The sequence below is a fragment of the Mytilus galloprovincialis genome, chromosome 1 (assembly GCF_965363235.1).
Source record: "Mytilus galloprovincialis chromosome 1, xbMytGall1.hap1.1, whole genome shotgun sequence".
Taxonomy (NCBI): domain Eukaryota; kingdom Metazoa; phylum Mollusca; class Bivalvia; order Mytilida; family Mytilidae; genus Mytilus; species Mytilus galloprovincialis.
The window spans coordinates 3,347,003-3,374,959 of NC_134838.1; the positions used below are offsets into that span (position 1 = coordinate 3,347,003).

The window sequence follows — 27,957 nt, forward strand, 5'->3', positions numbered from 1 at the left end:
ATATCGACATTTCCTTCATTGCACAACTTGATGGTGATTATCAAGGTAAGTTGTTTTGCAGCGTGCACAAACCAAAATATAACATTCTTCGAAAAAAAAAAAAGTCAAAATCATCGGAATACAAATGTATGTACCAGAATATCAACTCCTCTTTTCTCTCCGTTTGACCACTATTGCTCATCAGTGACGGGAAAACATGCTGAGCAATTTCTGAGCCAGACTGCTTTGAATGTCAATGGCAGATACAAAAGTATAATTTCATTGAATCCAAACGCCTATAAACCGTTCCAAAAATTAACGGGCTCGTCCGGGATTCGAACCCGGGACCTCTCGCACCCAAAGCGAGAATCATACCCCTAGACCAACGAGCCGCTTGATAGTTAGAGTTACATTTTCCGTATTTAACTATAGAATACGATTATTCTCCATACGTGGCAAAGGAGTTTACCTGCCAAGATACATATTCGAAATTCTAAGTTGACTAGAAATTCACCTTACATTGGTCGAGATCAAACTATATAAAAACAACAAAAATTCAAACGATAGCTGTTGTATTGGTGCATGTATTTTTCTCCTACTGAATTCTGTTTTATGCATTCTAATTGACGTTCGAATTAGCGGTGTATTTTCTTTGAATATCCCATCGACTGGTATTGAAAACAGTTTTGAGATTCGCCACGCATTGACAATATGAGGCAAAAATTGGGCTCGTCCGGGATTCGAACCCGGGACCTCTCGCACCCTAAGCGAGAATCATACCCCTAGACCAACGAGCCTGTATAGCTGACTTATGTTTAAATAATAGTTATAAAATTCAGAAATGACATCGCTTGTTGCTATTTTCGTGTTGCCTTGGGTTATACGTTTGGCCTCTCTTGCTTTGTTACCTTTGAAATCAGGACGGTAAGTTATTAAAAGTCACCTGCTATAAAGAACTTTGTCTAAAGTGCTTAGCGTAGACGATTTCAAAGATTTTTATAAGAAGTGATATGTTCAATTTAACATGAACGACATGCGTCGGCTGCAAAAGAACACCGAATGAGTAATATCTCTAGGCACTATAATAAGCACAGTTCACGATGATCCGGATTACCCAAAAATTAATATGTTTCCGCTGGGGCTCGAACCCAGGACCTTCCGCGTGTGAAGCGGACGTGATTACCACTACACTACGGAAACAGTTGAAGTTAGTGCGAAGTTTTCCATATTTCAAGCAACGTCCGATTAAAAACTGGTGCAATCAAGATGAATAACACCCGTTCCCGCATGAAAACAGGTGCGTTTTCGTGTTAATTTCCATAATTCTCTTGGCATGGGATGGGGTTCACCTTTCTTCTGCACAATCAATTGAAAAGCAGATATTCCTAGCTCTGCCGTCTATATATATGCGTATTCTTCTTATACGCCAGCTAAATCCGATATCGACATTTCCTTCATTGCACAACTTGATGGTGATTATCAAGGTAAGTTGTTTTGCAGCGTGCACAAACCAAAATATAACATTCTTCGAAAAAAAAAAAAGTCAAAATCATCGGAATACAAATGTATGTACCAGAATATCAACTCCTCTTTTCTCTCCGTTTGACCACTATTGCTCATCAGTGACGGGAAAACATGCTGAGCAATTTCTGAGCCAGACTGCTTTGAATGTCAATGGCAGATACAAAAGTATAATTTCATTGAATCCAAACGCCTATAAACCGTTCCAAAAATTAACGGGCTCGTCCGGGATTCGAACCCGGGACCTCTCGCACCCAAAGCGAGAATCATACCCCTAGACCAACGAGCCGCTTGATAGTTAGAGTTACATTTTCCGTATTTAACTATAGAATACGATTATTCTCCATACGTGGCAAAGGAGTTTACCTGCCAAGATACATATTCGAAATTCTAAGTTGACTAGAAATTCACCTTACATTGGTCGAGATCAAACTATATAAAAACAACAAAAATTCAAACGATAGCTGTTGTATTGGTGCATGTATTTTTCTCCTACTGAATTCTGTTTTATGCATTCTAATTGACGTTCGAATTAGCGGTGTATTTTCTTTGAATATCCCATCGACTGGTATTGAAAACAGTTTTGAGATTCGCCACGCATTGACAATATGAGGCAAAAATTGGGCTCGTCCGGGATTCGAACCCGGGACCTCTCGCACCCTAAGCGAGAATCATACCCCTAGACCAACGAGCCTGTATAGCTGACTTATGTTTAAATAATAGTTATAAAATTCAGAAATGACATCGCTTGTTGCTATTTTCGTGTTGCCTTGGGTTATACGTTTGGCCTCTCTTGCTTTGTTACCTTTGAAATCAGGACGGTAAGTTATTAAAAGTCACCTGCTATAAAGAACTTTGTCTAAAGTGCTTAGCGTAGACGATTTCAAAGATTTTTATAAGAAGTGATATGTTCAATTTAACATGAACGACATGCGTCGGCTGCAAAAGAACACCGAATGAGTAATATCTCTAGGCACTATAATAAGCACAGTTCACGATGATCCGGATTACCCAAAAATTAATATGTTTCCGCTGGGGCTCGAACCCAGGACCTTCCGCGTGTGAAGCGGACGTGATTACCACTACACTACGGAAACAGTTGAAGTTAGTGCGAAGTTTTCCATATTTCAAGCAACGTCCGATTAAAAACTGGTGCAATCAAGATGAATAACACCCGTTCCCGCATGAAAACAGGTGCGTTTTCGTGTTAATTTCCATAATTCTCTTGGCATGGGATGGGGTTCACCTTTCTTCTGCACAATCAATTGAAAAGCAGATATTCCTAGCTCTGCCGTCTATATATATGCGTATTCTTCTTATACGCCAGCTAAATCCGATATCGACATTTCCTTCATTGCACAACTTGATGGTGATTATCAAGGTAAGTTGTTTTGCAGCGTGCACAAACCAAAATATAACATTCTTCGAAAAAAAAAAAAGTCAAAATCATCGGAATACAAATGTATGTACCAGAATATCAACTCCTCTTTTCTCTCCGTTTGACCACTATTGCTCATCAGTGACGGGAAAACATGCTGAGCAATTTCTGAGCCAGACTGCTTTGAATGTCAATGGCAGATACAAAAGTATAATTTCATTGAATCCAAACGCCTATAAACCGTTCCAAAAATTAACGGGCTCGTCCGGGATTCGAACCCGGGACCTCTCGCACCCAAAGCGAGAATCATACCCCTAGACCAACGAGCCGCTTGATAGTTAGAGTTACATTTTCCGTATTTAACTATAGAATACGATTATTCTCCATACGTGGCAAAGGAGTTTACCTGCCAAGATACATATTCGAAATTCTAAGTTGACTAGAAATTCACCTTACATTGGTCGAGATCAAACTATATAAAAACAACAAAAATTCAAACGATAGCTGTTGTATTGGTGCATGTATTTTTCTCCTACTGAATTCTGTTTTATGCATTCTAATTGACGTTCGAATTAGCGGTGTATTTTCTTTGAATATCCCATCGACTGGTATTGAAAACAGTTTTGAGATTCGCCACGCATTGACAATATGAGGCAAAAATTGGGCTCGTCCGGGATTCGAACCCGGGACCTCTCGCACCCTAAGCGAGAATCATACCCCTAGACCAACGAGCCTGTATAGCTGACTTATGTTTAAATAATAGTTATAAAATTCAGAAATGACATCGCTTGTTGCTATTTTCGTGTTGCCTTGGGTTATACGTTTGGCCTCTCTTGCTTTGTTACCTTTGAAATCAGGACGGTAAGTTATTAAAAGTCACCTGCTATAAAGAACTTTGTCTAAAGTGCTTAGCGTAGACGATTTCAAAGATTTTTATAAGAAGTGATATGTTCAATTTAACATGAACGACATGCGTCGGCTGCAAAAGAACACCGAATGAGTAATATCTCTAGGCACTATAATAAGCACAGTTCACGATGATCCGGATTACCCAAAAATTAATATGTTTCCGCTGGGGCTCGAACCCAGGACCTTCCGCGTGTGAAGCGGACGTGATTACCACTACACTACGGAAACAGTTGAAGTTAGTGCGAAGTTTTCCATATTTCAAGCAACGTCCGATTAAAAACTGGTGCAATCAAGATGAATAACACCCGTTCCCGCATGAAAACAGGTGCGTTTTCGTGTTAATTTCCATAATTCTCTTGGCATGGGATGGGGTTCACCTTTCTTCTGCACAATCAATTGAAAAGCAGATATTCCTAGCTCTGCCGTCTATATATATGCGTATTCTTCTTATACGCCAGCTAAATCCGATATCGACATTTCCTTCATTGCACAACTTGATGGTGATTATCAAGGTAAGTTGTTTTGCAGCGTGCACAAACCAAAATATAACATTCTTCGAAAAAAAAAAAAGTCAAAATCATCGGAATACAAATGTATGTACCAGAATATCAACTCCTCTTTTCTCTCCGTTTGACCACTATTGCTCATCAGTGACGGGAAAACATGCTGAGCAATTTCTGAGCCAGACTGCTTTGAATGTCAATGGCAGATACAAAAGTATAATTTCATTGAATCCAAACGCCTATAAACCGTTCCAAAAATTAACGGGCTCGTCCGGGATTCGAACCCGGGACCTCTCGCACCCAAAGCGAGAATCATACCCCTAGACCAACGAGCCGCTTGATAGTTAGAGTTACATTTTCCGTATTTAACTATAGAATACGATTATTCTCCATACGTGGCAAAGGAGTTTACCTGCCAAGATACATATTCGAAATTCTAAGTTGACTAGAAATTCACCTTACATTGGTCGAGATCAAACTATATAAAAACAACAAAAATTCAAACGATAGCTGTTGTATTGGTGCATGTATTTTTCTCCTACTGAATTCTGTTTTATGCATTCTAATTGACGTTCGAATTAGCGGTGTATTTTCTTTGAATATCCCATCGACTGGTATTGAAAACAGTTTTGAGATTCGCCACGCATTGACAATATGAGGCAAAAATTGGGCTCGTCCGGGATTCGAACCCGGGACCTCTCGCACCCTAAGCGAGAATCATACCCCTAGACCAACGAGCCTGTATAGCTGACTTATGTTTAAATAATAGTTATAAAATTCAGAAATGACATCGCTTGTTGCTATTTTCGTGTTGCCTTGGGTTATACGTTTGGCCTCTCTTGCTTTGTTACCTTTGAAATCAGGACGGTAAGTTATTAAAAGTCACCTGCTATAAAGAACTTTGTCTAAAGTGCTTAGCGTAGACGATTTCAAAGATTTTTATAAGAAGTGATATGTTCAATTTAACATGAACGACATGCGTCGGCTGCAAAAGAACACCGAATGAGTAATATCTCTAGGCACTATAATAAGCACAGTTCACGATGATCCGGATTACCCAAAAATTAATATGTTTCCGCTGGGGCTCGAACCCAGGACCTTCCGCGTGTGAAGCGGACGTGATTACCACTACACTACGGAAACAGTTGAAGTTAGTGCGAAGTTTTCCATATTTCAAGCAACGTCCGATTAAAAACTGGTGCAATCAAGATGAATAACACCCGTTCCCGCATGAAAACAGGTGCGTTTTCGTGTTAATTTCCATAATTCTCTTGGCATGGGATGGGGTTCACCTTTCTTCTGCACAATCAATTGAAAAGCAGATATTCCTAGCTCTGCCGTCTATATATATGCGTATTCTTCTTATACGCCAGCTAAATCCGATATCGACATTTCCTTCATTGCACAACTTGATGGTGATTATCAAGGTAAGTTGTTTTGCAGCGTGCACAAACCAAAATATAACATTCTTCGAAAAAAAAAAAAGTCAAAATCATCGGAATACAAATGTATGTACCAGAATATCAACTCCTCTTTTCTCTCCGTTTGACCACTATTGCTCATCAGTGACGGGAAAACATGCTGAGCAATTTCTGAGCCAGACTGCTTTGAATGTCAATGGCAGATACAAAAGTATAATTTCATTGAATCCAAACGCCTATAAACCGTTCCAAAAATTAACGGGCTCGTCCGGGATTCGAACCCGGGACCTCTCGCACCCAAAGCGAGAATCATACCCCTAGACCAACGAGCCGCTTGATAGTTAGAGTTACATTTTCCGTATTTAACTATAGAATACGATTATTCTCCATACGTGGCAAAGGAGTTTACCTGCCAAGATACATATTCGAAATTCTAAGTTGACTAGAAATTCACCTTACATTGGTCGAGATCAAACTATATAAAAACAACAAAAATTCAAACGATAGCTGTTGTATTGGTGCATGTATTTTTCTCCTACTGAATTCTGTTTTATGCATTCTAATTGACGTTCGAATTAGCGGTGTATTTTCTTTGAATATCCCATCGACTGGTATTGAAAACAGTTTTGAGATTCGCCACGCATTGACAATATGAGGCAAAAATTGGGCTCGTCCGGGATTCGAACCCGGGACCTCTCGCACCCTAAGCGAGAATCATACCCCTAGACCAACGAGCCTGTATAGCTGACTTATGTTTAAATAATAGTTATAAAATTCAGAAATGACATCGCTTGTTGCTATTTTCGTGTTGCCTTGGGTTATACGTTTGGCCTCTCTTGCTTTGTTACCTTTGAAATCAGGACGGTAAGTTATTAAAAGTCACCTGCTATAAAGAACTTTGTCTAAAGTGCTTAGCGTAGACGATTTCAAAGATTTTTATAAGAAGTGATATGTTCAATTTAACATGAACGACATGCGTCGGCTGCAAAAGAACACCGAATGAGTAATATCTCTAGGCACTATAATAAGCACAGTTCACGATGATCCGGATTACCCAAAAATTAATATGTTTCCGCTGGGGCTCGAACCCAGGACCTTCCGCGTGTGAAGCGGACGTGATTACCACTACACTACGGAAACAGTTGAAGTTAGTGCGAAGTTTTCCATATTTCAAGCAACGTCCGATTAAAAACTGGTGCAATCAAGATGAATAACACCCGTTCCCGCATGAAAACAGGTGCGTTTTCGTGTTAATTTCCATAATTCTCTTGGCATGGGATGGGGTTCACCTTTCTTCTGCACAATCAATTGAAAAGCAGATATTCCTAGCTCTGCCGTCTATATATATGCGTATTCTTCTTATACGCCAGCTAAATCCGATATCGACATTTCCTTCATTGCACAACTTGATGGTGATTATCAAGGTAAGTTGTTTTGCAGCGTGCACAAACCAAAATATAACATTCTTCGAAAAAAAAAAAAGTCAAAATCATCGGAATACAAATGTATGTACCAGAATATCAACTCCTCTTTTCTCTCCGTTTGACCACTATTGCTCATCAGTGACGGGAAAACATGCTGAGCAATTTCTGAGCCAGACTGCTTTGAATGTCAATGGCAGATACAAAAGTATAATTTCATTGAATCCAAACGCCTATAAACCGTTCCAAAAATTAACGGGCTCGTCCGGGATTCGAACCCGGGACCTCTCGCACCCAAAGCGAGAATCATACCCCTAGACCAACGAGCCGCTTGATAGTTAGAGTTACATTTTCCGTATTTAACTATAGAATACGATTATTCTCCATACGTGGCAAAGGAGTTTACCTGCCAAGATACATATTCGAAATTCTAAGTTGACTAGAAATTCACCTTACATTGGTCGAGATCAAACTATATAAAAACAACAAAAATTCAAACGATAGCTGTTGTATTGGTGCATGTATTTTTCTCCTACTGAATTCTGTTTTATGCATTCTAATTGACGTTCGAATTAGCGGTGTATTTTCTTTGAATATCCCATCGACTGGTATTGAAAACAGTTTTGAGATTCGCCACGCATTGACAATATGAGGCAAAAATTGGGCTCGTCCGGGATTCGAACCCGGGACCTCTCGCACCCTAAGCGAGAATCATACCCCTAGACCAACGAGCCTGTATAGCTGACTTATGTTTAAATAATAGTTATAAAATTCAGAAATGACATCGCTTGTTGCTATTTTCGTGTTGCCTTGGGTTATACGTTTGGCCTCTCTTGCTTTGTTACCTTTGAAATCAGGACGGTAAGTTATTAAAAGTCACCTGCTATAAAGAACTTTGTCTAAAGTGCTTAGCGTAGACGATTTCAAAGATTTTTATAAGAAGTGATATGTTCAATTTAACATGAACGACATGCGTCGGCTGCAAAAGAACACCGAATGAGTAATATCTCTAGGCACTATAATAAGCACAGTTCACGATGATCCGGATTACCCAAAAATTAATATGTTTCCGCTGGGGCTCGAACCCAGGACCTTCCGCGTGTGAAGCGGACGTGATTACCACTACACTACGGAAACAGTTGAAGTTAGTGCGAAGTTTTCCATATTTCAAGCAACGTCCGATTAAAAACTGGTGCAATCAAGATGAATAACACCCGTTCCCGCATGAAAACAGGTGCGTTTTCGTGTTAATTTCCATAATTCTCTTGGCATGGGATGGGGTTCACCTTTCTTCTGCACAATCAATTGAAAAGCAGATATTCCTAGCTCTGCCGTCTATATATATGCGTATTCTTCTTATACGCCAGCTAAATCCGATATCGACATTTCCTTCATTGCACAACTTGATGGTGATTATCAAGGTAAGTTGTTTTGCAGCGTGCACAAACCAAAATATAACATTCTTCGAAAAAAAAAAAAGTCAAAATCATCGGAATACAAATGTATGTACCAGAATATCAACTCCTCTTTTCTCTCCGTTTGACCACTATTGCTCATCAGTGACGGGAAAACATGCTGAGCAATTTCTGAGCCAGACTGCTTTGAATGTCAATGGCAGATACAAAAGTATAATTTCATTGAATCCAAACGCCTATAAACCGTTCCAAAAATTAACGGGCTCGTCCGGGATTCGAACCCGGGACCTCTCGCACCCAAAGCGAGAATCATACCCCTAGACCAACGAGCCGCTTGATAGTTAGAGTTACATTTTCCGTATTTAACTATAGAATACGATTATTCTCCATACGTGGCAAAGGAGTTTACCTGCCAAGATACATATTCGAAATTCTAAGTTGACTAGAAATTCACCTTACATTGGTCGAGATCAAACTATATAAAAACAACAAAAATTCAAACGATAGCTGTTGTATTGGTGCATGTATTTTTCTCCTACTGAATTCTGTTTTATGCATTCTAATTGACGTTCGAATTAGCGGTGTATTTTCTTTGAATATCCCATCGACTGGTATTGAAAACAGTTTTGAGATTCGCCACGCATTGACAATATGAGGCAAAAATTGGGCTCGTCCGGGATTCGAACCCGGGACCTCTCGCACCCTAAGCGAGAATCATACCCCTAGACCAACGAGCCTGTATAGCTGACTTATGTTTAAATAATAGTTATAAAATTCAGAAATGACATCGCTTGTTGCTATTTTCGTGTTGCCTTGGGTTATACGTTTGGCCTCTCTTGCTTTGTTACCTTTGAAATCAGGACGGTAAGTTATTAAAAGTCACCTGCTATAAAGAACTTTGTCTAAAGTGCTTAGCGTAGACGATTTCAAAGATTTTTATAAGAAGTGATATGTTCAATTTAACATGAACGACATGCGTCGGCTGCAAAAGAACACCGAATGAGTAATATCTCTAGGCACTATAATAAGCACAGTTCACGATGATCCGGATTACCCAAAAATTAATATGTTTCCGCTGGGGCTCGAACCCAGGACCTTCCGCGTGTGAAGCGGACGTGATTACCACTACACTACGGAAACAGTTGAAGTTAGTGCGAAGTTTTCCATATTTCAAGCAACGTCCGATTAAAAACTGGTGCAATCAAGATGAATAACACCCGTTCCCGCATGAAAACAGGTGCGTTTTCGTGTTAATTTCCATAATTCTCTTGGCATGGGATGGGGTTCACCTTTCTTCTGCACAATCAATTGAAAAGCAGATATTCCTAGCTCTGCCGTCTATATATATGCGTATTCTTCTTATACGCCAGCTAAATCCGATATCGACATTTCCTTCATTGCACAACTTGATGGTGATTATCAAGGTAAGTTGTTTTGCAGCGTGCACAAACCAAAATATAACATTCTTCGAAAAAAAAAAAAGTCAAAATCATCGGAATACAAATGTATGTACCAGAATATCAACTCCTCTTTTCTCTCCGTTTGACCACTATTGCTCATCAGTGACGGGAAAACATGCTGAGCAATTTCTGAGCCAGACTGCTTTGAATGTCAATGGCAGATACAAAAGTATAATTTCATTGAATCCAAACGCCTATAAACCGTTCCAAAAATTAACGGGCTCGTCCGGGATTCGAACCCGGGACCTCTCGCACCCAAAGCGAGAATCATACCCCTAGACCAACGAGCCGCTTGATAGTTAGAGTTACATTTTCCGTATTTAACTATAGAATACGATTATTCTCCATACGTGGCAAAGGAGTTTACCTGCCAAGATACATATTCGAAATTCTAAGTTGACTAGAAATTCACCTTACATTGGTCGAGATCAAACTATATAAAAACAACAAAAATTCAAACGATAGCTGTTGTATTGGTGCATGTATTTTTCTCCTACTGAATTCTGTTTTATGCATTCTAATTGACGTTCGAATTAGCGGTGTATTTTCTTTGAATATCCCATCGACTGGTATTGAAAACAGTTTTGAGATTCGCCACGCATTGACAATATGAGGCAAAAATTGGGCTCGTCCGGGATTCGAACCCGGGACCTCTCGCACCCTAAGCGAGAATCATACCCCTAGACCAACGAGCCTGTATAGCTGACTTATGTTTAAATAATAGTTATAAAATTCAGAAATGACATCGCTTGTTGCTATTTTCGTGTTGCCTTGGGTTATACGTTTGGCCTCTCTTGCTTTGTTACCTTTGAAATCAGGACGGTAAGTTATTAAAAGTCACCTGCTATAAAGAACTTTGTCTAAAGTGCTTAGCGTAGACGATTTCAAAGATTTTTATAAGAAGTGATATGTTCAATTTAACATGAACGACATGCGTCGGCTGCAAAAGAACACCGAATGAGTAATATCTCTAGGCACTATAATAAGCACAGTTCACGATGATCCGGATTACCCAAAAATTAATATGTTTCCGCTGGGGCTCGAACCCAGGACCTTCCGCGTGTGAAGCGGACGTGATTACCACTACACTACGGAAACAGTTGAAGTTAGTGCGAAGTTTTCCATATTTCAAGCAACGTCCGATTAAAAACTGGTGCAATCAAGATGAATAACACCCGTTCCCGCATGAAAACAGGTGCGTTTTCGTGTTAATTTCCATAATTCTCTTGGCATGGGATGGGGTTCACCTTTCTTCTGCACAATCAATTGAAAAGCAGATATTCCTAGCTCTGCCGTCTATATATATGCGTATTCTTCTTATACGCCAGCTAAATCCGATATCGACATTTCCTTCATTGCACAACTTGATGGTGATTATCAAGGTAAGTTGTTTTGCAGCGTGCACAAACCAAAATATAACATTCTTCGAAAAAAAAAAAAGTCAAAATCATCGGAATACAAATGTATGTACCAGAATATCAACTCCTCTTTTCTCTCCGTTTGACCACTATTGCTCATCAGTGACGGGAAAACATGCTGAGCAATTTCTGAGCCAGACTGCTTTGAATGTCAATGGCAGATACAAAAATATAATTTCATTGAATCCAAACGCCTATAAACCGTTCCAAAAATTAACGGGCTCGTCCGGGATTCGAACCCGGGACCTCTCGCACCCAAAGCGAGAATCATACCCCTAGACCAACGAGCCGCTTGATAGTTAGAGTTACATTTTCCGTATTTAACTATAGAATACGATTATTCTCCATACGTGGCAAAGGAGTTTACCTGCCAAGATACATATTCGAAATTCTAAGTTGACTAGAAATTCACCTTACATTGGTCGAGATCAAACTATATAAAAACAACAAAAATTCAAACGATAGCTGTTGTATTGGTGCATGTATTTTTCTCCTACTGAATTCTGTTTTATGCATTCTAATTGACGTTCGAATTAGCGGTGTATTTTCTTTGAATATCCCATCGACTGGTATTGAAAACAGTTTTGAGATTCGCCACGCATTGACAATATGAGGCAAAAATTGGGCTCGTCCGGGATTCGAACCCGGGACCTCTCGCACCCTAAGCGAGAATCATACCCCTAGACCAACGAGCCTGTATAGCTGACTTATGTTTAAATAATAGTTATAAAATTCAGAAATGACATCGCTTGTTGCTATTTTCGTGTTGCCTTGGGTTATACGTTTGGCCTCTCTTGCTTTGTTACCTTTGAAATCAGGACGGTAAGTTATTAAAAGTCACCTGCTATAAAGAACTTTGTCTAAAGTGCTTAGCGTAGACGATTTCAAAGATTTTTATAAGAAGTGATATGTTCAATTTAACATGAACGACATGCGTCGGCTGCAAAAGAACACCGAATGAGTAATATCTCTAGGCACTATAATAAGCACAGTTCACGATGATCCGGATTACCCAAAAATTAATATGTTTCCGCTGGGGCTCGAACCCAGGACCTTCCGCGTGTGAAGCGGACGTGATTACCACTACACTACGGAAACAGTTGAAGTTAGTGCGAAGTTTTCCATATTTCAAGCAACGTCCGATTAAAAACTGGTGCAATCAAGATGAATAACACCCGTTCCCGCATGAAAACAGGTGCGTTTTCGTGTTAATTTCCATAATTCTCTTGGCATGGGATGGGGTTCACCTTTCTTCTGCACAATCAATTGAAAAGCAGATATTCCTAGCTCTGCCGTCTATATATATGCGTATTCTTCTTATACGCCAGCTAAATCCGATATCGACATTTCCTTCATTGCACAACTTGATGGTGATTATCAAGGTAAGTTGTTTTGCAGCGTGCACAAACCAAAATATAACATTCTTCGAAAAAAAAAAAAGTCAAAATCATCGGAATACAAATGTATGTACCAGAATATCAACTCCTCTTTTCTCTCCGTTTGACCACTATTGCTCATCAGTGACGGGAAAACATGCTGAGCAATTTCTGAGCCAGACTGCTTTGAATGTCAATGGCAGATACAAAAGTATAATTTCATTGAATCCAAACGCCTATAAACCGTTCCAAAAATTAACGGGCTCGTCCGGGATTCGAACCCGGGACCTCTCGCACCCAAAGCGAGAATCATACCCCTAGACCAACGAGCCGCTTGATAGTTAGAGTTACATTTTCCGTATTTAACTATAGAATACGATTATTCTCCATACGTGGCAAAGGAGTTTACCTGCCAAGATACATATTCGAAATTCTAAGTTGACTAGAAATTCACCTTACATTGGTCGAGATCAAACTATATAAAAACAACAAAAATTCAAACGATAGCTGTTGTATTGGTGCATGTATTTTTCTCCTACTGAATTCTGTTTTATGCATTCTAATTGACGTTCGAATTAGCGGTGTATTTTCTTTGAATATCCCATCGACTGGTATTGAAAACAGTTTTGAGATTCGCCACGCATTGACAATATGAGGCAAAAATTGGGCTCGTCCGGGATTCGAACCCGGGACCTCTCGCACCCTAAGCGAGAATCATACCCCTAGACCAACGAGCCTGTATAGCTGACTTATGTTTAAATAATAGTTATAAAATTCAGAAATGACATCGCTTGTTGCTATTTTCGTGTTGCCTTGGGTTATACGTTTGGCCTCTCTTGCTTTGTTACCTTTGAAATCAGGACGGTAAGTTATTAAAAGTCACCTGCTATAAAGAACTTTGTCTAAAGTGCTTAGCGTAGACGATTTCAAAGATTTTTATAAGAAGTGATATGTTCAATTTAACATGAACGACATGCGTCGGCTGCAAAAGAACACCGAATGAGTAATATCTCTAGGCACTATAATAAGCACAGTTCACGATGATCCGGATTACCCAAAAATTAATATGTTTCCGCTGGGGCTCGAACCCAGGACCTTCCGCGTGTGAAGCGGACGTGATTACCACTACACTACGGAAACAGTTGAAGTTAGTGCGAAGTTTTCCATATTTCAAGCAACGTCCGATTAAAAACTGGTGCAATCAAGATGAATAACACCCGTTCCCGCATGAAAACAGGTGCGTTTTCGTGTTAATTTCCATAATTCTCTTGGCATGGGATGGGGTTCACCTTTCTTCTGCACAATCAATTGAAAAGCAGATATTCCTAGCTCTGCCGTCTATATATATGCGTATTCTTCTTATACGCCAGCTAAATCCGATATCGACATTTCCTTCATTGCACAACTTGATGGTGATTATCAAGGTAAGTTGTTTTGCAGCGTGCACAAACCAAAATATAACATTCTTCGAAAAAAAAAAAAGTCAAAATCATCGGAATACAAATGTATGTACCAGAATATCAACTCCTCTTTTCTCTCCGTTTGACCACTATTGCTCATCAGTGACGGGAAAACATGCTGAGCAATTTCTGAGCCAGACTGCTTTGAATGTCAATGGCAGATACAAAAGTATAATTTCATTGAATCCAAACGCCTATAAACCGTTCCAAAAATTAACGGGCTCGTCCGGGATTCGAACCCGGGACCTCTCGCACCCAAAGCGAGAATCATACCCCTAGACCAACGAGCCGCTTGATAGTTAGAGTTACATTTTCCGTATTTAACTATAGAATACGATTATTCTCCATACGTGGCAAAGGAGTTTACCTGCCAAGATACATATTCGAAATTCTAAGTTGACTAGAAATTCACCTTACATTGGTCGAGATCAAACTATATAAAAACAACAAAAATTCAAACGATAGCTGTTGTATTGGTGCATGTATTTTTCTCCTACTGAATTCTGTTTTATGCATTCTAATTGACGTTCGAATTAGCGGTGTATTTTCTTTGAATATCCCATCGACTGGTATTGAAAACAGTTTTGAGATTCGCCACGCATTGACAATATGAGGCAAAAATTGGGCTCGTCCGGGATTCGAACCCGGGACCTCTCGCACCCTAAGCGAGAATCATACCCCTAGACCAACGAGCCTGTATAGCTGACTTATGTTTAAATAATAGTTATAAAATTCAGAAATGACATCGCTTGTTGCTATTTTCGTGTTGCCTTGGGTTATACGTTTGGCCTCTCTTGCTTTGTTACCTTTGAAATCAGGACGGTAAGTTATTAAAAGTCACCTGCTATAAAGAACTTTGTCTAAAGTGCTTAGCGTAGACGATTTCAAAGATTTTTATAAGAAGTGATATGTTCAATTTAACATGAACGACATGCGTCGGCTGCAAAAGAACACCGAATGAGTAATATCTCTAGGCACTATAATAAGCACAGTTCACGATGATCCGGATTACCCAAAAATTAATATGTTTCCGCTGGGGCTCGAACCCAGGACCTTCCGCGTGTGAAGCGGACGTGATTACCACTTCACTACGGAAACAGTTGAAGTTAGTGCGAAGTTTTCCATATTTCAAGCAACGTCCGATTAAAAACTGGTGCAATCAAGATGAATAACACCCGTTCCCGCATGAAAACAGGTGCGTTTTCGTGTTAATTTCCATAATTCTCTTGGCATGGGATGGGGTTCACCTTTCTTCTGCACAATCAATTGAAAAGCAGATATTCCTAGCTCTGCCGTCTATATATATGCGTATTCTTCTTATACGCCAGCTAAATCCGATATCGACATTTCCTTCATTGCACAACTTGATGGTGATTATCAAGGTAAGTTGTTTTGCAGCGTGCACAAACCAAAATATAACATTCTTCGAAAAAAAAAAAAGTCAAAATCATCGGAATACAAATGTATGTACCAGAATATCAACTCCTCTTTTCTCTCCGTTTGACCACTATTGCTCATCAGTGACGGGAAAACATGCTGAGCAATTTCTGAGCCAGACTGCTTTGAATGTCAATGGCAGATACAAAAGTATAATTTCATTGAATCCAAACGCCTATAAACCGTTCCAAAAATTAACGGGCTCGTCCGGGATTCGAACCCGGGACCTCTCGCACCCAAAGCGAGAATCATACCCCTAGACCAACGAGCCGCTTGATAGTTAGAGTTACATTTTCCGTATTTAACTATAGAATACGATTATTCTCCATACGTGGCAAAGGAGTTTACCTGCCAAGATACATATTCGAAATTCTAAGTTGACTAGAAATTCACCTTACATTGGTCGAGATCAAACTATATAAAAACAACAAAAATTCAAACGATAGCTGTTGTATTGGTGCATGTATTTTTCTCCTACTGAATTCTGTTTTATGCATTCTAATTGACGTTCGAATTAGCGGTGTATTTTCTTTGAATATCCCATCGACTGGTATTGAAAACAGTTTTGAGATTCGCCACGCATTGACAATATGAGGCAAAAATTGGGCTCGTCCGGGATTCGAACCCGGGACCTCTCGCACCCTAAGCGAGAATCATACCCCTAGACCAACGAGCCTGTATAGCTGACTTATGTTTAAATAATAGTTATAAAATTCAGAAATGACATCGCTTGTTGCTATTTTCGTGTTGCCTTGGGTTATACGTTTGGCCTCTCTTGCTTTGTTACCTTTGAAATCAGGACGGTAAGTTATTAAAAGTCACCTGCTATAAAGAACTTTGTCTAAAGTGCTTAGCGTAGACGATTTCAAAGATTTTTATAAGAAGTGATATGTTCAATTTAACATGAACGACATGCGTCGGCTGCAAAAGAACACCGAATGAGTAATATCTCTAGGCACTATAATAAGCACAGTTCACGATGATCCGGATTACCCAAAAATTAATATGTTTCCGCTGGGGCTCGAACCCAGGACCTTCCGCGTGTGAAGCGGACGTGATTACCACTTCACTACGGAAACAGTTGAAGTTAGTGCGAAGTTTTCCATATTTCAAGCAACGTCCGATTAAAAACTGGTGCAATCAAGATGAATAACACCCGTTCCCGCATGAAAACAGGTGCGTTTTCGTGTTAATTTCCATAATTCTCTTGGCATGGGATGGGGTTCACCTTTCTTCTGCACAATCAATTGAAAAGCAGATATTCCTAGCTCTGCCGTCTATATATATGCGTATTCTTCTTATACGCCAGCTAAATCCGATATCGACATTTCCTTCATTGCACAACTTGATGGTGATTATCAAGGTAAGTTGTTTTGCAGCGTGCACAAACCAAAATATAACATTCTTCGAAAAAAAAAAAAGTCAAAATCATCGGAATACAAATGTATGTACCAGAATATCAACTCCTCTTTTCTCTCCGTTTGACCACTATTGCTCATCAGTGACGGGAAAACATGCTGAGCAATTTCTGAGCCAGACTGCTTTGAATGTCAATGGCAGATACAAAAGTATAATTTCATTGAATCCAAACGCCTATAAACCGTTCCAAAAATTAACGGGCTCGTCCGGGATTCGAACCCGGGACCTCTCGCACCCAAAGCGAGAATCATACCCCTAGACCAACGAGCCGCTTGATAGTTAGAGTTACATTTTCCGTATTTAACTATAGAATACGATTATTCTCCATACGTGGCAAAGGAGTTTACCTGCCAAGATACATATTCGAAATTCTAAGTTGACTAGAAATTCACCTTACATTGGTCGAGATCAAACTATATAAAAACAACAAAAATTCAAACGATAGCTGTTGTATTGGTGCATGTATTTTTCTCCTACTGAATTCTGTTTTATGCATTCTAATTGACGTTCGAATTAGCGGTGTATTTTCTTTGAATATCCCATCGACTGGTATTGAAAACAGTTTTGAGATTCGCCACGCATTGACAATATGAGGCAAAAATTGGGCTCGTCCGGGATTCGAACCCGGGACCTCTCGCACCCTAAGCGAGAATCATACCCCTAGACCAACGAGCCTGTATAGCTGACTTATGTTTAAATAATAGTTATAAAATTCAGAAATGACATCGCTTGTTGCTATTTTCGTGTTGCCTTGGGTTATACGTTTGGCCTCTCTTGCTTTGTTACCTTTGAAATCAGGACGGTAAGTTATTAAAAGTCACCTGCTATAAAGAACTTTGTCTAAAGTGCTTAGCGTAGACGATTTCAAAGATTTTTATAAGAAGTGATATGTTCAATTTAACATGAACGACATGCGTCGGCTGCAAAAGAACACCGAATGAGTAATATCTCTAGGCACTATAATAAGCACAGTTCACGATGATCCGGATTACCCAAAAATTAATATGTTTCCGCTGGGGCTCGAACCCAGGACCTTCCGCGTGTGAAGCGGACGTGATTACCACTACACTACGGAAACAGTTGAAGTTAGTGCGAAGTTTTCCATATTTCAAGCAACGTCCGATTAAAAACTGGTGCAATCAAGATGAATAACACCCGTTCCCGCATGAAAACAGGTGCGTTTTCGTGTTAATTTCCATAATTCTCTTGGCATGGGATGGGGTTCACCTTTCTTCTGCACAATCAATTGAAAAGCAGATATTCCTAGCTCTGCCGTCTATATATATGCGTATTCTTCTTATACGCCAGCTAAATCCGATATCGACATTTCCTTCATTGCACAACTTGATGGTGATTATCAAGGTAAGTTGTTTTGCAGCGTGCACAAACCAAAATATAACATTCTTCGAAAAAAAAAAAAAAGTCAAAATCATCGGAATACAAATGTATGTACCAGAATATCAACTCCTCTTTTCTCTCCGTTTGACCACTATTGCTCATCAGTGACGGGAAAACATGCTGAGCAATTTCTGAGCCAGACTGCTTTGAATGTCAATGGCAGATACAAAAGTATAATTTCATTGAATCCAAACGCCTATAAACCGTTCCAAAAATTAACGGGCTCGTCCGGGATTCGAACCCGGGACCTCTCGCACCCAAAGCGAGAATCATACCCCTAGACCAACGAGCCGCTTGATAGTTAGAGTTACATTTTCCGTATTTAACTATAGAATACGATTATTCTCCATACGTGGCAAAGGAGTTTACCTGCCAAGATACATATTCGAAATTCTAAGTTGACTAGAAATTCACCTTACATTGGTCGAGATCAAACTATATAAAAACAACAAAAATTCAAACGATAGCTGTTGTATTGGTGCATGTATTTTTCTCCTACTGAATTCTGTTTTATGCATTCTAATTGACGTTCGAATTAGCGGTGTATTTTCTTTGAATATCCCATCGACTGGTATTGAAAACAGTTTTGAGATTCGCCACGCATTGACAATATGAGGCAAAAATTGGGCTCGTCCGGGATTCGAACCCGGGACCTCTCGCACCCTAAGCGAGAATCATACCCCTAGACCAACGAGCCTGTATAGCTGACTTATGTTTAAATAATAGTTATAAAATTCAGAAATGACATCGCTTGTTGCTATTTTCGTGTTGCCTTGGGTTATACGTTTGGCCTCTCTTGCTTTGTTACCTTTGAAATCAGGACGGTAAGTTATTAAAAGTCACCTGCTATAAAGAACTTTGTCTAAAGTGCTTAGCGTAGACGATTTCAAAGATTTTTATAAGAAGTGATATGTTCAATTTAACATGAACGACATGCGTCGGCTGCAAAAGAACACCGAATGAGTAATATCTCTAGGCACTATAATAAGCACAGTTCACGATGATCCGGATTACCCAAAAATTAATATGTTTCCGCTGGGGCTCGAACCCAGGACCTTCCGCGTGTGAAGCGGACGTGATTACCACTACACTACGGAAACAGTTGAAGTTAGTGCGAAGTTTTCCATATTTCAAGCAACGTCCGATTAAAAACTGGTGCAATCAAGATGAATAACACCCGTTCCCGCATGAAAACAGGTGCGTTTTCGTGTTAATTTCCATAATTCTCTTGGCATGGGATGGGGTTCACCTTTCTTCTGCACAATCAATTGAAAAGCAGATATTCCTAGCTCTGCCGTCTATATATATGCGTATTCTTCTTATACGCCAGCTAAATCCGATATCGACATTTCCTTCATTGCACAACTTGATGGTGATTATCAAGGTAAGTTGTTTTGCAGCGTGCACAAACCAAAATATAACATTCTTCGAAAAAAAAAAAGTCAAAATCATCGGAATACAAATGTATGTACCAGAATATCAACTCCTCTTTTCTCTCCGTTTGACCACTATTGCTCATCAGTGACGGGAAAACATGCTGAGCAATTTCTGAGTCAGACTGCTTTGAATGTCAATGGCAGATACAAAAGTATAATTTCATTGAATCCAAACGCCTATAAACCGTTCCAAAAATTAACGGGCTCGTCCGGGATTCGAACCCGGGACCTCTCGCACCCAAAGCGAGAATCATACCCCTAGACCAACGAGCCGCTTGATAGTTAGAGTTACATTTTCCGTATTTAACTATAGAATACGATTATTCTCCATACGTGGCAAAGGAGTTTACCTGCCAAGATACATATTCGAAATTCTAAGTTGACTAGAAATTCACCTTACATTGGTCGAGATCAAACTATATAAAAACAACAAAAATTCAAACGATAGCTGTTGTATTGGTGCATGTATTTTTCTCCTACTGAATTCTGTTTTATGCATTCTAATTGACGTTCGAATTAGCGGTGTATTTTCTTTGAATATCCCATCGACTGGTATTGAAAACAGTTTTGAGATTCGCCACGCATTGACAATATGAGGCAAAAATTGGGCTCGTCCGGGATTCGAACCCGGGACCTCTCGCACCCTAAGCGAGAATCATACCCCTAGACCAACGAGCCTGTATAGCTGACTTATGTTTAAATAATAGTTATAAAATTCAGAAATGACATCGCTTGTTGCTATTTTCGTGTTGCCTTGGGTTATACGTTTGGCCTCTCTTGCTTTGTTACCTTTGAAATCAGGACGGTAAGTTATTAAAAGTCACCTGCTATAAAGAACTTTGTCTAAAGTGCTTAGCGTAGACGATTTCAAAGATTTTTATAAGAAGTGATATGTTCAATTTAACATGAACGACATGCGTCGGCTGCAAAAGAACACCGAATGAGTAATATCTCTAGGCACTATAATAAGCACAGTTCACGATGATCCGGATTACCCAAAAATTAATATGTTTCCGCTGGGGCTCGAACCCAGGACCTTCCGCGTGTGAAGCGGACGTGATTACCACTACACTACGGAAACAGTTGAAGTTAGTGCGAAGTTTTCCATATTTCAAGCAACGTCCGATTAAAAACTGGTGCAATCAAGATGAATAACACCCGTTCCCGCATGAAAACAGGTGCGTTTTCGTGTTAATTTCCATAATTCTCTTGGCATGGGATGGGGTTCACCTTTCTTCTGCACAATCAATTGAAAAGCAGATATTCCTAGCTCTGCCGTCTATATATATGCGTATTCTTCTTATACGCCAGCTAAATCCGATATCGACATTTCCTTCATTGCACAACTTGATGGTGATTATCAAGGTAAGTTGTTTTGCAGCGTGCACAAACCAAAATATAACATTCTTCGAAAAAAAAAAAAGTCAAAATCATCGGAATACAAATGTATGTACCAGAATATCAACTCCTCTTTTCTCTCCGTTTGACCACTATTGCTCATCAGTGACGGGAAAACATGCTGAGCAATTTCTGAGCCAGACTGCTTTGAATGTCAATGGCAGATACAAAAGTATAATTTCATTGAATCCAAACGCCTATAAACCGTTCCAAAAATTAACGGGCTCGTCCGGGATTCGAACCCGGGACCTCTCGCACCCAAAGCGAGAATCATACCCCTAGACCAACGAGCCGCTTGATAGTTAGAGTTACATTTTCCGTATTTAACTATAGAATACGATTATTCTCCATACGTGGCAAAGGAGTTTACCTGCCAAGATACATATTCGAAATTCTAAGTTGACTAGAAATTCACCTTACATTGGTCGAGATCAAACTATATAAAAACAACAAAAATTCAAACGATAGCTGTTGTATTGGTGCATGTATTTTTCTCCTACTGAATTCTGTTTTATGCATTCTAATTGACGTTCGAATTAGCGGTGTATTTTCTTTGAATATCCCATCGACTGGTATTGAAAACAGTTTTGAGATTCGCCACGCATTGACAATATGAGGCAAAAATTGGGCTCGTCCGGGATTCGAACCCGGGACCTCTCGCACCCTAAGCGAGAATCATACCCCTAGACCAACGAGCCTGTATAGCTGACTTATGTTTAAATAATAGTTATAAAATTCAGAAATGACATCGCTTGTTGCTATTTTCGTGTTGCCTTGGGTTATACGTTTGGCCTCTCTTGCTTTGTTACCTTTGAAATCAGGACGGTAAGTTATTAAAAGTCACCTGCTATAAAGAACTTTGTCTAAAGTGCTTAGCGTAGACGATTTCAAAGATTTTTATAAGAAGTGATATGTTCAATTTAACATGAACGACATGCGTCGGCTGCAAAAGAACACCGAATGAGTAATATCTCTAGGCACTATAATAAGCACAGTTCACGATGATCCGGATTACCCAAAAATTAATATGTTTCCGCTGGGGCTCGAACCCAGGACCTTCCGCGTGTGAAGCGGACGTGATTACCACTACACTACGGAAACAGTTGAAGTTAGTGCGAAGTTTTCCATATTTCAAGCAACGTCCGATTAAAAACTGGTGCAATCAAGATGAATAACACCCGTTCCCGCATGAAAACAGGTGCGTTTTCGTGTTAATTTCCATAATTCTCTTGGCATGGGATGGGGTTCACCTTTCTTCTGCACAATCAATTGAAAAGCAGATATTCCTAGCTCTGCCGTCTATATATATGCGTATTCTTCTTATACGCCAGCTAAATCCGATATCGACATTTCCTTCATTGCACAACTTGATGGTGATTATCAAGGTAAGTTGTTTTGCAGCGTGCACAAACCAAAATATAACATTCTTCGAAAAAAAAAAAAGTCAAAATCATCGGAATACAAATGTATGTACCAGAATATCAACTCCTCTTTTCTCTCCGTTTGACCACTATTGCTCATCAGTGACGGGAAAACATGCTGAGCAATTTCTGAGCCAGACTGCTTTGAATGTCAATGGCAGATACAAAAGTATAATTTCATTGAATCCAAACGCCTATAAACCGTTCCAAAAATTAACGGGCTCGTCCGGGATTCGAACCCGGGACCTCTCGCACCCAAAGCGAGAATCATACCCCTAGACCAACGAGCCGCTTGATAGTTAGAGTTACATTTTCCGTATTTAACTATAGAATACGATTATTCTCCATACGTGGCAAAGGAGTTTACCTGCCAAGATACATATTCGAAATTCTAAGTTGACTAGAAATTCACCTTACATTGGTCGAGATCAAACTATATAAAAACAACAAAAATTCAAACGATAGCTGTTGTATTGGTGCATGTATTTTTCTCCTACTGAATTCTGTTTTATGCATTCTAATTGACGTTCGAATTAGCGGTGTATTTTCTTTGAATATCCCATCGACTGGTATTGAAAACAGTTTTGAGATTCGCCACGCATTGACAATATGAGGCAAAAATTGGGCTCGTCCGGGATTCGAACCCGGGACCTCTCGCACCCTAAGCGAGAATCATACCCCTAGACCAACGAGCCTGTATAGCTGACTTATGTTTAAATAATAGTTATAAAATTCAGAAATGACATCGCTTGTTGCTATTTTCGTGTTGCCTTGGGTTATACGTTTGGCCTCTCTTGCTTTGTTACCTTTGAAATCAGGACGGTAAGTTATTAAAAGTCACCTGCTATAAAGAACTTTGTCTAAAGTGCTTAGCGTAGACGATTTCAAAGATTTTTATAAGAAGTGATATGTTCAATTTAACATGAACGACATGCGTCGGCTGCAAAAGAACACCGAATGAGTAATATCTCTAGGCACTATAATAAGCACAGTTCACGATGATCCGGATTACCCAAAAATTAATATGTTTCCGCTGGGGCTCGAACCCAGGACCTTCCGCGTGTGAAGCGGACGTGATTACCACTACACTACGGAAACAGTTGAAGTTAGTGCGAAGTTTTCCATATTTCAAGCAACGTCCGATTAAAAACTGGTGCAATCAAGATGAATAACACCCGTTCCCGCATGAAAACAGGTGCGTTTTCGTGTTAATTTCCATAATTCTCTTGGCATGGGATGGGGTTCACCTTTCTTCTGCACAATCAATTGAAAAGCAGATATTCCTAGCTCTGCCGTCTATATATATGCGTATTCTTCTTATACGCCAGCTAAATCCGATATCGACATTTCCTTCATTGCACAACTTGATGGTGATTATCAAGGTAAGTTGTTTTGCAGCGTGCACAAACCAAAATATAACATTCTTCGAAAAAAAAAAAAGTCAAAATCATCGGAATACAAATGTATGTACCAGAATATCAACTCCTCTTTTCTCTCCGTTTGACCACTATTGCTCATCAGTGACGGGAAAACATGCTGAGCAATTTCTGAGCCAGACTGCTTTGAATGTCAATGGCAGATACAAAAGTATAATTTCATTGAATCCAAACGCCTATAAACCGTTCCAAAAATTAACGGGCTCGTCCGGGATTCGAACCCGGGACCTCTCGCACCCAAAGCGAGAATCATACCCCTAGACCAACGAGCCGCTTGATAGTTAGAGTTACATTTTCCGTATTTAACTATAGAATACGATTATTCTCCATACGTGGCAAAGGAGTTTACCTGCCAAGATACATATTCGAAATTCTAAGTTGACTAGAAATTCACCTTACATTGGTCGAGATCAAACTATATAAAAACAACAAAAATTCAAACGATAGCTGTTGTATTGGTGCATGTATTTTTCTCCTACTGAATTCTGTTTTATGCATTCTAATTGACGTTCGAATTAGCGGTGTATTTTCTTTGAATATCCCATCGACTGGTATTGAAAACAGTTTTGAGATTCGCCACGCATTGACAATATGAGGCAAAAATTGGGCTCGTCCGGGATTCGAACCCGGGACCTCTCGCACCCTAAGCGAGAATCATACCCCTAGACCAACGAGCCTGTATAGCTGACTTATGTTTAAATAATAGTTATAAAATTCAGAAATGACATCGCTTGTTGCTATTTTCGTGTTGCCTTGGGTTATACGTTTGGCCTCTCTTGCTTTGTTACCTTTGAAATCAGGACGGTAAGTTATTAAAAGTCACCTGCTATAAAGAACTTTGTCTAAAGTGCTTAGCGTAGACGATTTCAAAGATTTTTATAAGAAGTGATATGTTCAATTTAACATGAACGACATGCGTCGGCTGCAAAAGAACACCGAATGAGTAATATCTCTAGGCACTATAATAAGCACAGTTCACGATGATCCGGATTACCCAAAAATTAATATGTTTCCGCTGGGGCTCGAACCCAGGACCTTCCGCGTGTGAAGCGGACGTGATTACCACTACACTACGGAAACAGTTGAAGTTAGTGCGAAGTTTTCCATATTTCAAGCAACGTCCGATTAAAAACTGGTGCAATCAAGATGAATAACACCCGTTCCCGCATGAAAACAGGTGCGTTTTCGTGTTAATTTCCATAATTCTCTTGGCATGGGATGGGGTTCACCTTTCTTCTGCACAATCAATTGAAAAGCAGATATTCCTAGCTCTGCCGTCTATATATATGCGTATTCTTCTTATACGCCAGCTAAATCCGATATCGACATTTCCTTCATTGCACAACTTGATGGTGATTATCAAGGTAAGTTGTTTTGCAGCGTGCACAAACCAAAATATAACATTCTTCGAAAAAAAAAAAGTCAAAATCATCGGAATACAAATGTATGTACCAGAATATCAACTCCTCTTTTCTCTCCGTTTGACCACTATTGCTCATCAGTGACGGGAAAACATGCTGAGCAATTTCTGAGCCAGACTGCTTTGAATGTCAATGGCAGATACAAAAGTATAATTTCATTGAATCCAAACGCCTATAAACCGTTCCAAAAATTAACGGGCTCGTCCGGGATTCGAACCCGGGACCTCTCGCACCCAAAGCGAGAATCATACCCCTAGACCAACGAGCCGCTTGATAGTTAGAGTTACATTTTCCGTATTTAACTATAGAATACGATTATTCTCCATACGTGGCAAAGGAGTTTACCTGCCAAGATACATATTCGAAATTCTAAGTTGACTAGAAATTCACCTTACATTGGTCGAGATCAAACTATATAAAAACAACAAAAATTCAAACGATAGCTGTTGTATTGGTGCATGTATTTTTCTCCTACTGAATTCTGTTTTATGCATTCTAATTGACGTTCGAATTAGCGGTGTATTTTCTTTGAATATCCCATCGACTGGTATTGAAAACAGTTTTGAGATTCGCCACGCATTGACAATATGAGGCAAAAATTGGGCTCGTCCGGGATTCGAACCCGGGACCTCTCGCACCCTAAGCGAGAATCATACCCCTAGACCAACGAGCCTGTATAGCTGACTTATGTTTAAATAATAGTTATAAAATTCAGAAATGACATCGCTTGTTGCTATTTTCGTGTTGCCTTGGGTTATACGTTTGGCCTCTCTTGCTTTGTTACCTTTGAAATCAGGACGGTAAGTTATTAAAAGTCACCTGCTATAAAGAACTTTGTCTAAAGTGCTTAGCGTAGACGATTTCAAAGATTTTTATAAGAAGTGATATGTTCAATTTAACATGAACGACATGCGTCGGCTGCAAAAGAACACCGAATGAGTAATATCTCTAGGCACTATAATAAGCACAGTTCACGATGATCCGGATTACCCAAAAATTAATATGTTTCCGCTGGGGCTCGAACCCAGGACCTTCCGCGTGTGAAGCGGACGTGATTACCACTACACTACGGAAACAGTTGAAGTTAGTGCGAAGTTTTCCATATTTCAAGCAACGTCCGATTAAAAACTGGTGCAATCAAGATGAATAACACCCGTTCCCGCATGAAAACAGGTGCGTTTTCGTGTTAATTTCCATAATTCTCTTGGCATGGGATGGGGTTCACCTTTCTTCTGCACAATCAATTGAAAAGCAGATATTCCTAGCTCTGCCGTCTATATATATGCGTATTCTTCTTATACGCCAGCTAAATCCGATATCGACATTTCCTTCATTGCACAACTTGATGGTGATTATCAAGGTAAGTTGTTTTGCAGCGTGCACAAACCAAAATATAACATTCTTCGAAAAAAAAAAAGTCAAAATCATCGGAATACAAATGTATGTACCAGAATATCAACTCCTCTTTTCTCTCCGTTTGACCACTATTGCTCATCAGTGACGGGAAAACATGCTGAGCAATTTCTGAGCCAGACTGCTTTGAATGTCAATGGCAGATACAAAAGTATAATTTCATTGAATCCAAACGCCTATAAACCGTTCCAAAAATTAACGGGCTCGTCCGGGATTCGAACCCGGGACCTCTCGCACCCAAAGCGAGAATCATACCCCTAGACCAACGAGCCGCTTGATAGTTAGAGTTACATTTTCCGTATTTAACTATAGAATACGATTATTCTCCATACGTGGCAAAGGAGTTTACCTGCCAAGATACATATTCGAAATTCTAAGTTGACTAGAAATTCACCTTACATTGGTCGAGATCAAACTATATAAAAACAACAAAAATTCAAACGATAGCTGTTGTATTGGTGCATGTATTTTTCTCCTACTGAATTCTGTTTTATGCATTCTAATTGACGTTCGAATTAGCGGTGTATTTTCTTTGAATATCCCATCGACTGGTATTGAAAACAGTTTTGAGATTCGCCACGCATTGACAATATGAGGCAAAAATTGGGCTCGTCCGGGATTCGAACCCGGGACCTCTCGCACCCTAAGCGAGAATCATACCCCTAGACCAACGAGCCTGTATAGCTGACTTATGTTTAAATAATAGTTATAAAATTCAGAAATGACATCGCTTGTTGCTATTTTCGTGTTGCCTTGGGTTATACGTTTGGCCTCTCTTGCTTTGTTACCTTTAAAATAATTATTCCTATTATTCTTATTATTAATTTTAACTATTAAAAGTATAAGTTAAATAAACAATAATTCCAACCCTTATCATCCAATCAGGAGTGACTGTATATTTTATTCTGAGTACCAAG

At 39.6% G+C, this 27,957-nt stretch overlaps 59 non-coding genes across 59 annotated transcripts; all 59 read right to left on the reverse strand.

The window, feature by feature from the left end:
- Positions 1-299: 299 nt before the first annotated feature.
- On the reverse strand, positions 300-371 carry Trnap-ugg (transfer RNA proline (anticodon UGG)). The gene has a single exon. It is a non-coding gene; the product is annotated as a tRNA-Pro (tRNA).
- Positions 372-704: 333 nt separating this feature from the next.
- Positions 705-776, reverse strand: Trnap-agg (transfer RNA proline (anticodon AGG)). Its single transcript has one exon. It is a non-coding gene; the product is annotated as a tRNA-Pro (tRNA).
- A 330-nt stretch (positions 777-1,106) lies between these two features.
- On the reverse strand, positions 1,107-1,179 carry Trnav-cac (transfer RNA valine (anticodon CAC)). The gene has a single exon. It is a non-coding gene; the product is annotated as a tRNA-Val (tRNA).
- A 538-nt stretch (positions 1,180-1,717) lies between these two features.
- Trnap-ugg (transfer RNA proline (anticodon UGG)) lies at positions 1,718-1,789 on the reverse strand. The gene has a single exon. It is a non-coding gene; the product is annotated as a tRNA-Pro (tRNA).
- Positions 1,790-2,122: 333 nt separating this feature from the next.
- On the reverse strand, positions 2,123-2,194 carry Trnap-agg (transfer RNA proline (anticodon AGG)). Its single transcript has one exon. It is a non-coding gene; the product is annotated as a tRNA-Pro (tRNA).
- Positions 2,195-2,524: 330 nt separating this feature from the next.
- Positions 2,525-2,597, reverse strand: Trnav-cac (transfer RNA valine (anticodon CAC)). Its single transcript has one exon. It is a non-coding gene; the product is annotated as a tRNA-Val (tRNA).
- A 538-nt stretch (positions 2,598-3,135) lies between these two features.
- Trnap-ugg (transfer RNA proline (anticodon UGG)) lies at positions 3,136-3,207 on the reverse strand. Its single transcript has one exon. It is a non-coding gene; the product is annotated as a tRNA-Pro (tRNA).
- A 333-nt stretch (positions 3,208-3,540) lies between these two features.
- Positions 3,541-3,612, reverse strand: Trnap-agg (transfer RNA proline (anticodon AGG)). Its single transcript has one exon. It is a non-coding gene; the product is annotated as a tRNA-Pro (tRNA).
- A 330-nt stretch (positions 3,613-3,942) lies between these two features.
- Positions 3,943-4,015, reverse strand: Trnav-cac (transfer RNA valine (anticodon CAC)). The gene has a single exon. It is a non-coding gene; the product is annotated as a tRNA-Val (tRNA).
- Positions 4,016-4,553: 538 nt separating this feature from the next.
- On the reverse strand, positions 4,554-4,625 carry Trnap-ugg (transfer RNA proline (anticodon UGG)). The gene has a single exon. It is a non-coding gene; the product is annotated as a tRNA-Pro (tRNA).
- Positions 4,626-4,958: 333 nt separating this feature from the next.
- Positions 4,959-5,030, reverse strand: Trnap-agg (transfer RNA proline (anticodon AGG)). The gene has a single exon. It is a non-coding gene; the product is annotated as a tRNA-Pro (tRNA).
- A 330-nt stretch (positions 5,031-5,360) lies between these two features.
- Trnav-cac (transfer RNA valine (anticodon CAC)) lies at positions 5,361-5,433 on the reverse strand. The gene has a single exon. It is a non-coding gene; the product is annotated as a tRNA-Val (tRNA).
- Positions 5,434-5,971: 538 nt separating this feature from the next.
- Trnap-ugg (transfer RNA proline (anticodon UGG)) lies at positions 5,972-6,043 on the reverse strand. The gene has a single exon. It is a non-coding gene; the product is annotated as a tRNA-Pro (tRNA).
- A 333-nt stretch (positions 6,044-6,376) lies between these two features.
- Positions 6,377-6,448, reverse strand: Trnap-agg (transfer RNA proline (anticodon AGG)). The gene has a single exon. It is a non-coding gene; the product is annotated as a tRNA-Pro (tRNA).
- A 330-nt stretch (positions 6,449-6,778) lies between these two features.
- Positions 6,779-6,851, reverse strand: Trnav-cac (transfer RNA valine (anticodon CAC)). The gene has a single exon. It is a non-coding gene; the product is annotated as a tRNA-Val (tRNA).
- Positions 6,852-7,389: 538 nt separating this feature from the next.
- Positions 7,390-7,461, reverse strand: Trnap-ugg (transfer RNA proline (anticodon UGG)). Its single transcript has one exon. It is a non-coding gene; the product is annotated as a tRNA-Pro (tRNA).
- Positions 7,462-7,794: 333 nt separating this feature from the next.
- Positions 7,795-7,866, reverse strand: Trnap-agg (transfer RNA proline (anticodon AGG)). The gene has a single exon. It is a non-coding gene; the product is annotated as a tRNA-Pro (tRNA).
- A 330-nt stretch (positions 7,867-8,196) lies between these two features.
- On the reverse strand, positions 8,197-8,269 carry Trnav-cac (transfer RNA valine (anticodon CAC)). Its single transcript has one exon. It is a non-coding gene; the product is annotated as a tRNA-Val (tRNA).
- A 538-nt stretch (positions 8,270-8,807) lies between these two features.
- On the reverse strand, positions 8,808-8,879 carry Trnap-ugg (transfer RNA proline (anticodon UGG)). The gene has a single exon. It is a non-coding gene; the product is annotated as a tRNA-Pro (tRNA).
- A 333-nt stretch (positions 8,880-9,212) lies between these two features.
- On the reverse strand, positions 9,213-9,284 carry Trnap-agg (transfer RNA proline (anticodon AGG)). Its single transcript has one exon. It is a non-coding gene; the product is annotated as a tRNA-Pro (tRNA).
- A 330-nt stretch (positions 9,285-9,614) lies between these two features.
- On the reverse strand, positions 9,615-9,687 carry Trnav-cac (transfer RNA valine (anticodon CAC)). The gene has a single exon. It is a non-coding gene; the product is annotated as a tRNA-Val (tRNA).
- Positions 9,688-10,225: 538 nt separating this feature from the next.
- Trnap-ugg (transfer RNA proline (anticodon UGG)) lies at positions 10,226-10,297 on the reverse strand. The gene has a single exon. It is a non-coding gene; the product is annotated as a tRNA-Pro (tRNA).
- Positions 10,298-10,630: 333 nt separating this feature from the next.
- Positions 10,631-10,702, reverse strand: Trnap-agg (transfer RNA proline (anticodon AGG)). The gene has a single exon. It is a non-coding gene; the product is annotated as a tRNA-Pro (tRNA).
- Positions 10,703-11,032: 330 nt separating this feature from the next.
- Positions 11,033-11,105, reverse strand: Trnav-cac (transfer RNA valine (anticodon CAC)). Its single transcript has one exon. It is a non-coding gene; the product is annotated as a tRNA-Val (tRNA).
- A 538-nt stretch (positions 11,106-11,643) lies between these two features.
- Trnap-ugg (transfer RNA proline (anticodon UGG)) lies at positions 11,644-11,715 on the reverse strand. The gene has a single exon. It is a non-coding gene; the product is annotated as a tRNA-Pro (tRNA).
- A 333-nt stretch (positions 11,716-12,048) lies between these two features.
- On the reverse strand, positions 12,049-12,120 carry Trnap-agg (transfer RNA proline (anticodon AGG)). Its single transcript has one exon. It is a non-coding gene; the product is annotated as a tRNA-Pro (tRNA).
- A 330-nt stretch (positions 12,121-12,450) lies between these two features.
- Trnav-cac (transfer RNA valine (anticodon CAC)) lies at positions 12,451-12,523 on the reverse strand. The gene has a single exon. It is a non-coding gene; the product is annotated as a tRNA-Val (tRNA).
- A 538-nt stretch (positions 12,524-13,061) lies between these two features.
- Trnap-ugg (transfer RNA proline (anticodon UGG)) lies at positions 13,062-13,133 on the reverse strand. Its single transcript has one exon. It is a non-coding gene; the product is annotated as a tRNA-Pro (tRNA).
- A 333-nt stretch (positions 13,134-13,466) lies between these two features.
- Trnap-agg (transfer RNA proline (anticodon AGG)) lies at positions 13,467-13,538 on the reverse strand. Its single transcript has one exon. It is a non-coding gene; the product is annotated as a tRNA-Pro (tRNA).
- A 330-nt stretch (positions 13,539-13,868) lies between these two features.
- Positions 13,869-13,941, reverse strand: Trnav-cac (transfer RNA valine (anticodon CAC)). Its single transcript has one exon. It is a non-coding gene; the product is annotated as a tRNA-Val (tRNA).
- Positions 13,942-14,479: 538 nt separating this feature from the next.
- Trnap-ugg (transfer RNA proline (anticodon UGG)) lies at positions 14,480-14,551 on the reverse strand. Its single transcript has one exon. It is a non-coding gene; the product is annotated as a tRNA-Pro (tRNA).
- Positions 14,552-14,884: 333 nt separating this feature from the next.
- On the reverse strand, positions 14,885-14,956 carry Trnap-agg (transfer RNA proline (anticodon AGG)). The gene has a single exon. It is a non-coding gene; the product is annotated as a tRNA-Pro (tRNA).
- A 330-nt stretch (positions 14,957-15,286) lies between these two features.
- Trnav-cac (transfer RNA valine (anticodon CAC)) lies at positions 15,287-15,359 on the reverse strand. Its single transcript has one exon. It is a non-coding gene; the product is annotated as a tRNA-Val (tRNA).
- A 538-nt stretch (positions 15,360-15,897) lies between these two features.
- Positions 15,898-15,969, reverse strand: Trnap-ugg (transfer RNA proline (anticodon UGG)). The gene has a single exon. It is a non-coding gene; the product is annotated as a tRNA-Pro (tRNA).
- A 333-nt stretch (positions 15,970-16,302) lies between these two features.
- Trnap-agg (transfer RNA proline (anticodon AGG)) lies at positions 16,303-16,374 on the reverse strand. The gene has a single exon. It is a non-coding gene; the product is annotated as a tRNA-Pro (tRNA).
- Positions 16,375-16,704: 330 nt separating this feature from the next.
- On the reverse strand, positions 16,705-16,777 carry Trnav-cac (transfer RNA valine (anticodon CAC)). The gene has a single exon. It is a non-coding gene; the product is annotated as a tRNA-Val (tRNA).
- Positions 16,778-17,315: 538 nt separating this feature from the next.
- Trnap-ugg (transfer RNA proline (anticodon UGG)) lies at positions 17,316-17,387 on the reverse strand. The gene has a single exon. It is a non-coding gene; the product is annotated as a tRNA-Pro (tRNA).
- Positions 17,388-17,720: 333 nt separating this feature from the next.
- Trnap-agg (transfer RNA proline (anticodon AGG)) lies at positions 17,721-17,792 on the reverse strand. The gene has a single exon. It is a non-coding gene; the product is annotated as a tRNA-Pro (tRNA).
- A 330-nt stretch (positions 17,793-18,122) lies between these two features.
- Positions 18,123-18,195, reverse strand: Trnav-cac (transfer RNA valine (anticodon CAC)). The gene has a single exon. It is a non-coding gene; the product is annotated as a tRNA-Val (tRNA).
- A 540-nt stretch (positions 18,196-18,735) lies between these two features.
- Positions 18,736-18,807, reverse strand: Trnap-ugg (transfer RNA proline (anticodon UGG)). The gene has a single exon. It is a non-coding gene; the product is annotated as a tRNA-Pro (tRNA).
- A 333-nt stretch (positions 18,808-19,140) lies between these two features.
- Trnap-agg (transfer RNA proline (anticodon AGG)) lies at positions 19,141-19,212 on the reverse strand. Its single transcript has one exon. It is a non-coding gene; the product is annotated as a tRNA-Pro (tRNA).
- A 330-nt stretch (positions 19,213-19,542) lies between these two features.
- On the reverse strand, positions 19,543-19,615 carry Trnav-cac (transfer RNA valine (anticodon CAC)). Its single transcript has one exon. It is a non-coding gene; the product is annotated as a tRNA-Val (tRNA).
- A 537-nt stretch (positions 19,616-20,152) lies between these two features.
- Positions 20,153-20,224, reverse strand: Trnap-ugg (transfer RNA proline (anticodon UGG)). Its single transcript has one exon. It is a non-coding gene; the product is annotated as a tRNA-Pro (tRNA).
- A 333-nt stretch (positions 20,225-20,557) lies between these two features.
- Trnap-agg (transfer RNA proline (anticodon AGG)) lies at positions 20,558-20,629 on the reverse strand. The gene has a single exon. It is a non-coding gene; the product is annotated as a tRNA-Pro (tRNA).
- A 330-nt stretch (positions 20,630-20,959) lies between these two features.
- Positions 20,960-21,032, reverse strand: Trnav-cac (transfer RNA valine (anticodon CAC)). Its single transcript has one exon. It is a non-coding gene; the product is annotated as a tRNA-Val (tRNA).
- A 538-nt stretch (positions 21,033-21,570) lies between these two features.
- On the reverse strand, positions 21,571-21,642 carry Trnap-ugg (transfer RNA proline (anticodon UGG)). The gene has a single exon. It is a non-coding gene; the product is annotated as a tRNA-Pro (tRNA).
- A 333-nt stretch (positions 21,643-21,975) lies between these two features.
- Positions 21,976-22,047, reverse strand: Trnap-agg (transfer RNA proline (anticodon AGG)). The gene has a single exon. It is a non-coding gene; the product is annotated as a tRNA-Pro (tRNA).
- Positions 22,048-22,377: 330 nt separating this feature from the next.
- On the reverse strand, positions 22,378-22,450 carry Trnav-cac (transfer RNA valine (anticodon CAC)). The gene has a single exon. It is a non-coding gene; the product is annotated as a tRNA-Val (tRNA).
- Positions 22,451-22,988: 538 nt separating this feature from the next.
- On the reverse strand, positions 22,989-23,060 carry Trnap-ugg (transfer RNA proline (anticodon UGG)). The gene has a single exon. It is a non-coding gene; the product is annotated as a tRNA-Pro (tRNA).
- Positions 23,061-23,393: 333 nt separating this feature from the next.
- Trnap-agg (transfer RNA proline (anticodon AGG)) lies at positions 23,394-23,465 on the reverse strand. Its single transcript has one exon. It is a non-coding gene; the product is annotated as a tRNA-Pro (tRNA).
- A 330-nt stretch (positions 23,466-23,795) lies between these two features.
- On the reverse strand, positions 23,796-23,868 carry Trnav-cac (transfer RNA valine (anticodon CAC)). The gene has a single exon. It is a non-coding gene; the product is annotated as a tRNA-Val (tRNA).
- Positions 23,869-24,406: 538 nt separating this feature from the next.
- Positions 24,407-24,478, reverse strand: Trnap-ugg (transfer RNA proline (anticodon UGG)). Its single transcript has one exon. It is a non-coding gene; the product is annotated as a tRNA-Pro (tRNA).
- Positions 24,479-24,811: 333 nt separating this feature from the next.
- On the reverse strand, positions 24,812-24,883 carry Trnap-agg (transfer RNA proline (anticodon AGG)). The gene has a single exon. It is a non-coding gene; the product is annotated as a tRNA-Pro (tRNA).
- Positions 24,884-25,213: 330 nt separating this feature from the next.
- On the reverse strand, positions 25,214-25,286 carry Trnav-cac (transfer RNA valine (anticodon CAC)). The gene has a single exon. It is a non-coding gene; the product is annotated as a tRNA-Val (tRNA).
- A 537-nt stretch (positions 25,287-25,823) lies between these two features.
- Positions 25,824-25,895, reverse strand: Trnap-ugg (transfer RNA proline (anticodon UGG)). Its single transcript has one exon. It is a non-coding gene; the product is annotated as a tRNA-Pro (tRNA).
- Positions 25,896-26,228: 333 nt separating this feature from the next.
- Trnap-agg (transfer RNA proline (anticodon AGG)) lies at positions 26,229-26,300 on the reverse strand. The gene has a single exon. It is a non-coding gene; the product is annotated as a tRNA-Pro (tRNA).
- A 330-nt stretch (positions 26,301-26,630) lies between these two features.
- On the reverse strand, positions 26,631-26,703 carry Trnav-cac (transfer RNA valine (anticodon CAC)). The gene has a single exon. It is a non-coding gene; the product is annotated as a tRNA-Val (tRNA).
- Positions 26,704-27,240: 537 nt separating this feature from the next.
- Positions 27,241-27,312, reverse strand: Trnap-ugg (transfer RNA proline (anticodon UGG)). The gene has a single exon. It is a non-coding gene; the product is annotated as a tRNA-Pro (tRNA).
- Positions 27,313-27,645: 333 nt separating this feature from the next.
- Positions 27,646-27,717, reverse strand: Trnap-agg (transfer RNA proline (anticodon AGG)). Its single transcript has one exon. It is a non-coding gene; the product is annotated as a tRNA-Pro (tRNA).
- Positions 27,718-27,957: the final 240 nt, after the last annotated feature.